The sequence below is a fragment of the Hypanus sabinus genome, chromosome 5 (assembly GCF_030144855.1).
Source record: "Hypanus sabinus isolate sHypSab1 chromosome 5, sHypSab1.hap1, whole genome shotgun sequence".
Taxonomy (NCBI): Eukaryota; Metazoa; Chordata; class Chondrichthyes; order Myliobatiformes; family Dasyatidae; genus Hypanus; species Hypanus sabinus.
In genome coordinates, this window is record NC_082710.1 from 127,555,426 (window position 1) to 127,563,696 (window position 8,271).

An 8,271-nucleotide genomic window follows, 5' to 3' on the forward strand; every position below is an offset into this window, starting at 1 on the left:
GATGGGCAGGAAGGTTCTACAACAGGTAGCCAAAAATAACCAGCACATCACCAACACTAGCCTATCCACGATCAAGGATATATATCCAGAAGCATGCTGGTAAAAGAGCACATAACTTAAAGAAGGATTTCCCCACCCCCCCCCCCCAGCCCTACTCATGAGCTGTTTGTCCCACTCCCATCAAGGAGGAAGCTATGTAGCACCCATGCTCCAAATATCAGACTCGAAAACAGTTCCTTTCTTCAAGCAGTAAATTTGATAAACATCTCCACCCACTAACTCCACCACTAATTTATTATTTCCTGTCAGTCTAATGTCACTTTACGAACATACAACCAACCTATGTATACAAGTTCTCTTGCATATTCAACGTGCAAATTTCAAAGTAAAATTACCAAAGTACATATATGTCATCATATAAAACCTTGAGATTTATTTTCTTGCAGGCATCCTCGGCAGATTTATAGAACAGTAACTCTACTAGGATCAATGAAAGATCAACCAGAGTGCAGAAGACAGCAAAATGTGCAAATGAAAATACAAAGTATAAATAAATAGCAATAAATAATGAGAACATGAGATAACAAGATATTGAGTCGTTAAAGTAGGATCATTGGTTGGGGGAACATGTCAATGGGTGGGCAAATGAGTGTAGTTATCACCTTTTGTTCAGGAACCTAATTGTTGAGGGGTAATAAGCTTTCCTGAACCTGGTTGTGAGTCCTGAGGATCTTCTACCTTCTACCTGATGACAGTAGCAAGAAGAGAGAATGGCCCAGGTGGTGGGGATGTCTGATGAAGATGGTTTACTCATTGTAAAAAATACTGTAAGCCAGGTCGACACTCCAGTGTGTTATTGAATGGACATTGGATAGTAAATGGGTCAAGCAGCATGTGTGAAGAGAAAAGTATTTCTTCCTCCATAGAAGCTCCTTGTTCTGCTTAATAATTCAAGTATTTTAGATTTGGATTTTGTGAAAAATTGTGTTTGCCTACATATGTGACATCTCTATTGACAATATTGTACCAGTCAATTCACTCAATGGAACATATGTCTGAACTTAAAATAATCAATTGTATAACATTGCCAATTTACTTACACTACAGAGATGATTGAAAAAGCTTAGAAACCACTATTAATCACTGAAACAGATATAACTTCTCTATATAAAATGCAGCATATTTCCAGAACAAAAAATATCACAAGAATAATTCTCTTCCATTTTGTTTCATTAATAAGAAACCTCTGAGTCATTTAGAACAGTCTGTTCTCCAGGTTTGAGTGACAGTTGAATTACCCAGTCCTCTTTCTGACGGGGAATGAGTGTTGCTGTTGTATGCCTAGTTACTTGATCAGGTGGATGGTTAAAAATATCATGACATTTGCTAAAGAGGATCAAGATGTTTTTCAATGTCTTTGCAAATAACCTTCCTTTCTCCAAATGCAGTGAACACGCAGATTAACTGGTTGCCAAATTGCCTGCTAAATGGCACAAACTACGTCAAATAAATTATAATGTAAAATACATGGATATGTTGCAAAAATGTTTTATGTAAAATCCGTTCTTTTATATCTCCAAGTAACCTCCAGTTTTTAAACCTTCCTCAGCTTTTTATTTAGAAGGTTCAAGATGGTTCAATGTAATTTCCTGTACACAAGTGTAAAGAGAATGAAATAATTGTTACTCTGGATCAAATGCAGCACAAAACAACACAAGAAATGAAAAGAACACTATAATAATAAAAAGAACACAATAAATATAGAACTAATTGATCTACATACTCAAAATGCTGGAGGAACTCATCTATGGAAAACTGATCAGGCAGCATCTATGGAAAACTGATCAGTCTGTTTGGATTGGCATAAACATCTCCTCCATAATCTCCTTCAGCGCTGGTGCACCACAGGTCTATGTGATTAGCCCCCTGCTCTATTCATTTTACACCTACAGTTCCAACACCATATTCAAAGTTGCTGATCACATCACTGTTGTGGACTGTATCAAAGGTGGTGATGAATCAGGAGGAAGATTGAAATTCTGGCTGAGTGGTGTCATAACAACAACCTCTCACTCTATGTCAACAGTCCACAAATGATTGTAGACTTCAGAAGAAAACCAGAGGTTCATGAGCCAGTCCTCAATGGAGGATCAGAGGTGGAAAGGATCAGTATTTTAAATTCCTGGGTGTCACTACCTCAGAGGACCTGCCCTTGACCCATCCAATAAATGTAATTGCAAAGAATGCATGGGACTGCCTTTACTCCCTTTTCAGTCTGTGAAGATTTGGCGTAACATCAAAAACCCAGATCAAACTTCTATAGGTGTATATTGTATATTGACTGGCTGCATTACGGCCTGGTATGAGAACACTAACACCTTTGAACAAAATATCCTACAAAGGTAGTGGATCTGGCCCAGTACCTCACATGTAAAGCCCTCCCAGCCATTGAGCACAACTCCATGAAATGTTGTAGGAAAGCAGAATCCATCATCATCCATGCCATGCTCTTTTCTCACTGCTGCCATCAGGTAGAAGACAGAAGAGCCTCAGAACTCACACCACCAGGTTCAAGAACAGCTACTACCCCTCAACCATCAGGCTGTTGAACAGAAGAGGATAATTACCCTCAAGTATTGAGATGTACCACAATCAATGATCTCACTTCAAGGATTCTTTATCTTATTATTTCATGTTCTCATCATTTGGTGTGTCAGATGGTTGTCGTGATGCTTCTAGTGTGGTAATGCAGTGGGTAGTGCTTGTCACTCTCACTTTCAGCTTCCATCACTGGCCAGCTGTCTCACGAAATGGACAGCTGGGTGCATAAGTATCTTCCTGTCATACACTTACTGCAAGCCTCAAAATAGTGCCTCTTCACTGGAAACAGAGGTACTTTTAGTCTCAGGCTGAGCTACAGAGAATGGGAAGGAGGTCTGGCCCCTGCACACATAGCACACAGGCCCACTGGCATGTGGACAAGCCCAAGTGCTCATGAACCAGGTCGCCAGCTATGGGAAAATAGCCCCACTGCCTTGTAGCAACCTCAGGAAAGATGAGGGCTCTGGGAGTAAACACCGACAGAAAAGCTGGAGTGGAACCTCTAAAGCCATTGGTTATTATTGAATATCCTTCTGGCAGCTCCACAGCCAAGCTGGTGCCAAACGTATTGCATCACGTTCCTTTGGACTACACCGGTGAGGCCGAGAGGAGGAATCTTGTTGATTGGACATCCCAGGCTCTTCATACCTTCTGTCCAGGCTTTTACCCTGGAGAAGTCATTCCAGAGCTGCTGTCCATTGTCCTTCGAGACAGACAGATGCCATCAGCAGCAGCATTATCATGCTCTCATTATTTCTTGCCACTTATTTATATTTGCTGTTTTTTGTCTTCTATGCTCCACTTTCTCTTTCATTCACTCTGTGTATAGTTGCTATTCTATAGATTTGCTGAGTATGCCAGCAGGAAAAATAATCTCAGGGTTTTATGTGGTGATATGTATGGACTTTGATGATAAATTTTACTTTGAACGTTGACCAAACATAGAGTCGTAGACTAATGCAGCATGAAACCAGCCCTTCAGGTCAAATCATACATGCTGTATGTGCATATGTGCATCCATACCAATCCCATTTGCCTGTATGTGGGCCATATCCTCTATTCCTTTCTTATCTATTTAATTGTCCAAATTGTTCCTGCCTGTACAAAACTGAATGGCAGCTTGTTTCAAATATCTGCTACCCTCTATATGAACAACCTGCCCCCAGATCTTTTTTTAAATATTTCCGCTCTAAACTTTTCCCTTTTAAACTTGTATCCTTTAGCTTTATTCTTTTCTACCCTTGAATTAGAGAGAATTCTCCTCTATTTAATCCCCTCATAACTATATAAATATCTGTCCTGAAGAAGGGTCTTGGCCTGAAATGTTGACTGTTCATTCATTTCCATGATTGCTGCCTGCCCTGCTGAATTCCTCCAGCATTGTGTGTGTGTTGCTTTGGATTTCCAGCATCTGCGGATTTTCCAGCATCTGCAGATTTTCTTGTCTATTATTATCTGTAAGGTTACCCCTCGGATTCCGTTGCTCCAGTAAGAACAATCCCTATCTATCCAACCTCTCTGTATCCTCTATTCTCGGCAATAGTTCTGGCAAATCTCTTTTGTATTTTCTGTTAGCAGTCCCACATTTTTTCTAATGAGTAGTGTCAAAAAGCTACATAAAATATTCCAAGTGTTATCTAACCAATTTATTTACAGCTGCATCACGATATACTGAATTTTATACTCAGTATCCGTCCCAATGAACTCAGTCAAGCTAACTGCCTTCTTCATTGTCTTGTCACACTCTGTCACCATTTTCAAGGAGCTAAGAACTCGGACTTCATGGTCACTCTGTAGATTAACCTTTATAAATATCAATCAACCCAAAATACATTTCCTCACACTTATCTGGATAAAATTGCATCTTCCACCACCCAACTTTTCCACTACTTGATATCCCTCTGAAACCTACAATAACCATTCTATGCACTCTGAAAATCAATGAACTCCCATATCAGGCCACTGGTGTTCTCATCCAAATCGAAGATTCAAAATACATTTATTATCAAAGCATGTATGCAGGATAGACCGCAAGATTCATCGTCCCCATAGACAGCCGCGCAACAAAGGAAACCCAAGAAAACCATGGAAACCATCCAAAAGAAAAACATCAACCCCCCACACGAGAAAAAAAAGCAAAACATGCAAATAGAAAAAAAAACCCGAGCAAAAAAAAACACAGAATATAAAACACAAGGTCAAAAGAGTCCAGAGTAACTAATTTCAGCTCAGTTCGTTATCTGCAGGCTGCCTCGATCAAAATCACCCAAAATCACAACCCAAAAAAGGATCAAACAAGAGGAAATCTGCAGATGCTGGAAATTCAAGCAATGCACACAATATGCTGGTGGAACGCAGCAAGCCAGGCAGCATCAATAGAAAGAAGTCCACTTCTTCCTATAGATGCTGCCTGTCCTACTACGTTCCACCCGCATTTTGTGTGTGCTGCAAAAAAGGAGCGATGAGAAAGCAGAAAAACATCAAAATGTGAATTCCAGAGTCCAATCCACAACCCGCATCAATTAATCCTTGCCCAAAACCCTGAAATCTGGCTTCATCATCTGACAGCTTCGAAGGACAGAGACCATTGGAATGCAGGCACTTTCCTTTGGGAGCAGCAAGTGAGAGGGACAGTCATTAATAAATGTGGCATCCAACAACGAAGGGCCCAGTAATGATCGCTGTGGTATATCACTAAGTACAGACTTCCAGTCAGAAAACCATCATCCTACCTCAACCCTCCACCTCCTAACACAAAACCAATTTTGGATCTAGTTTGCCAAAATCCCTTGCACCCCATGTTCCCTAAACAACCTTCCATTCAGGACCTCATATGAAAGCCTTTCTAAGATGTGTGTGCACCATCAATTGATTTAGTTGATTCATAACTCAAAGCTTGTATGATGTAATGTTTGTTTCTGTGATCATTATATTGCTGTTAACTTGCTCAATAAATCATGGGGCATCGGACAAGTAACAAATAAAATACCAATGGACACCTGTACAGTTCATTGTTATATGACCTTCTGTAGGTTACGTTGGCCCTCTTTGGGTTTTATAGTAAAATAAGGTCATAAATGACTTCCCCAGCTGGATTCAAGTACTTCCAGTTGCAATGCGGTTTTCAAGTAATGAAACAGCCTGCAGATGAGAATACCAAAGAGCTGACATAAACAGGGTTCACAAGGGTACTGCAGAATATCCCCAGTCTTGATCTCTGGCCACTTCAGAGAGTGGTATGGACAGCCCAGCACATCTGTGGATGTGAACTTCCCTCCACTGAGGACACTTATAGCAGCAGGTGTGTAAAGGCCTGGAAGCTCATTGGGACACCAGTCACCCCAACCATAAACTGCTTCAGCTGCTTCCGTCTGGCAAATGGTACTGCAGCATTAAAACCAGGACCAACAGGCTACGGGACAACTTTTTCTACAAACCATTAGACTTATAAATTCACATCTGTACAAGCCTGTTTCACCATCTTGGATCACAAGACCCTGCAGCAGATAGTGAGATCAGCTGAAAAGATTATCAGGGTCTCTGTGGTGAACTACATATACCTGTCTGGACACGCCCCTCTGCTGACTGCTCCTGTGGCTCCTCCCACAGACCCCGGTATAAAGGCGATTGGAGGCTCTGCTCCTCCCTCAGTCTCCAGGATGTTGTGTGGTGGTCTCTTGCCGCTAATCGTGGTCTCTTGCAGCTAATAAAAGCCTATCGTTCGCCTCCCGTCTCCGAGAATTACTGATGTTGCATCAGTCTCTCTTCCTGCTATTACAGACATTTACACCGCACACTGCACCTGCAAAGCTAGCAGTATTGTGAAGGACCCAATGCACCCCTCACACAAACTCTTCAACTTCCTGCCATCTAACAAAAGGTACCGAAGCATTCGGGCTCTCACAACCAGACTGTGCAATAGTTTCTTCCCCCAAGCCATCAGACTCCTCAATACTCAGAGTCTAGACTAACATCTGCATCATTTATTATTATATTGTAATTTGTCCTCTACTGTACCTATTGTCTTGTTTATAAATTATTGTACTGCCCTGCACTATTTTGTGTACTTTATGTAGTCCTGTGCAGGCCTGTAGTCTAGTGAAGTTCTTATGTTGTTTTATGTAGTCTAGTGTAGCTTTGTGCTGTCTCACATAGTCTAGTATAGTTTTGTGTTGTTTCATGTAGCACCAGGGTCCTGGAGGAATGTTGTTTTGTTTTTACTGTGTACTATACCAGCAGTTTATGGTTGAATTGACAATAAACTTGACTTGACATTGTGACAGTCATAATGTAAAGATTTTTACTCCCTCATATTGTGTGACGGATGTAAGATTTAAATGAATTCAATTCAATTCATCCAGCAACATTCCAATTCTCTCTGTGCAGTATTTACAAAAGTGGAAACGGTAAACTAAATGATTGGGTAAAAAGCTGAAATCTGCTGACATTAATTGAACTTTCTGTTGTGAGTTAGAAATAAAATTGCCTGCCATTATTTCAATGATTGCAGGAAGACAGGATGTCTTCACTTGTTTTATTGTACTAATTGTTTCTTCCATGCTGAAAGTGCAGATTTTAAAACAGTCTATTGATTTGAATGAATGTGGATTAAATCAATCTACTGTGTACATCATCATTTCCTCAAAGAAGTTATCCTCTTATCACCACATTCCTTCCTAAACCTATATTTCTGCTAATAGAATGATAAATGGATGATGATCCATTCTACAAGAAATTAAGGATTAAGAACCAACAGGGGGACTTGAAGAGATAGGACATTGAGATTTAGCTTGACTGGAGTGCACCAAAGTAACTGAACATAACTTTTGGTTGACACTTTAGGTGCTGGGCCAGTTTGAAAAGGTCGAGGGGTCGGGACTCGAAGTGAGTGAGGTGCCACTTCAGCTCACTGCTCAGATGCGCATGAAGGCTCTGTGGACAGGTCTCTCTTGGTGGACTTCAGTTCAGACTGCTATTAGCTTGCATTCATTATATTCATCTTTTCTTTGTGTTTTCTCTGCACAACAGTTGTTTGATAGTCTTTTTTAATGAGTCATTTCATGTTTCTTTGTTTCATTGTTGCCTATTAGGAAATGAATCTCAGTGTTGTATAATTTAGACATACTTTGAAAATATGAGGGGTGATTGATAAGTTTGTGGCCTAAGGTAGAAGGAGTCAATTTTCAAAAACATAGCACATTTATTTTTCAACATAGTCCCCTCCTACATTTACACACTTAGTCCAGTGGTCGTGGAGCATACGGATCCCTTCTTTTGAAGAAGTCGGTGTCTTGGACCTCCAGAAGTGGTTGACAGGAGGGGTGATTGATAAATTTGTGGCCTAAGGTAGAAGGAGATGAGTTATACGGCTCTCGTTACATTCACACGTAGTTCAACTCTTTAAGTGATTAGGCAGAAAGTTTGAAGTTAATAACTTATCAGTTAATAACTCATCAGGGTGACTGATAAGTTTGTGGCCTAAGGTAGATGGCGATGAGTTATTAACTTCAAGCTCTCTGTATAATCACTCAAAGAGTTAAACTGCATTTGCATGTAACGAGAGCTGTATAATTCATCTCCTTCTACCTTAGGACACGAGCTTATCAAACACCCCTGCTGTGGACACTTCCCGTAGGTCCAAGATCCAGATGCTCCACGACCGCTGGACTA

At 40.6% G+C, this 8,271-nt stretch overlaps 1 long non-coding RNA gene across 1 annotated transcript in view; it reads left to right on the forward strand.

Annotated features, from left to right (window-relative positions):
- Positions 1 to 7,535, forward strand: part of LOC132393762 (uncharacterized) — a 73,869-nt gene extending 66,334 nt beyond the window's left edge. Inside the window, exon 3 of the long non-coding RNA XR_009512077.1 lies at positions 7,444 to 7,535. This is a non-coding gene — a long non-coding RNA (uncharacterized LOC132393762). The remainder of the gene's footprint in view (positions 1 to 7,443) is intronic.
- Positions 7,536 to 8,271: the final 736 nt, after the last annotated feature.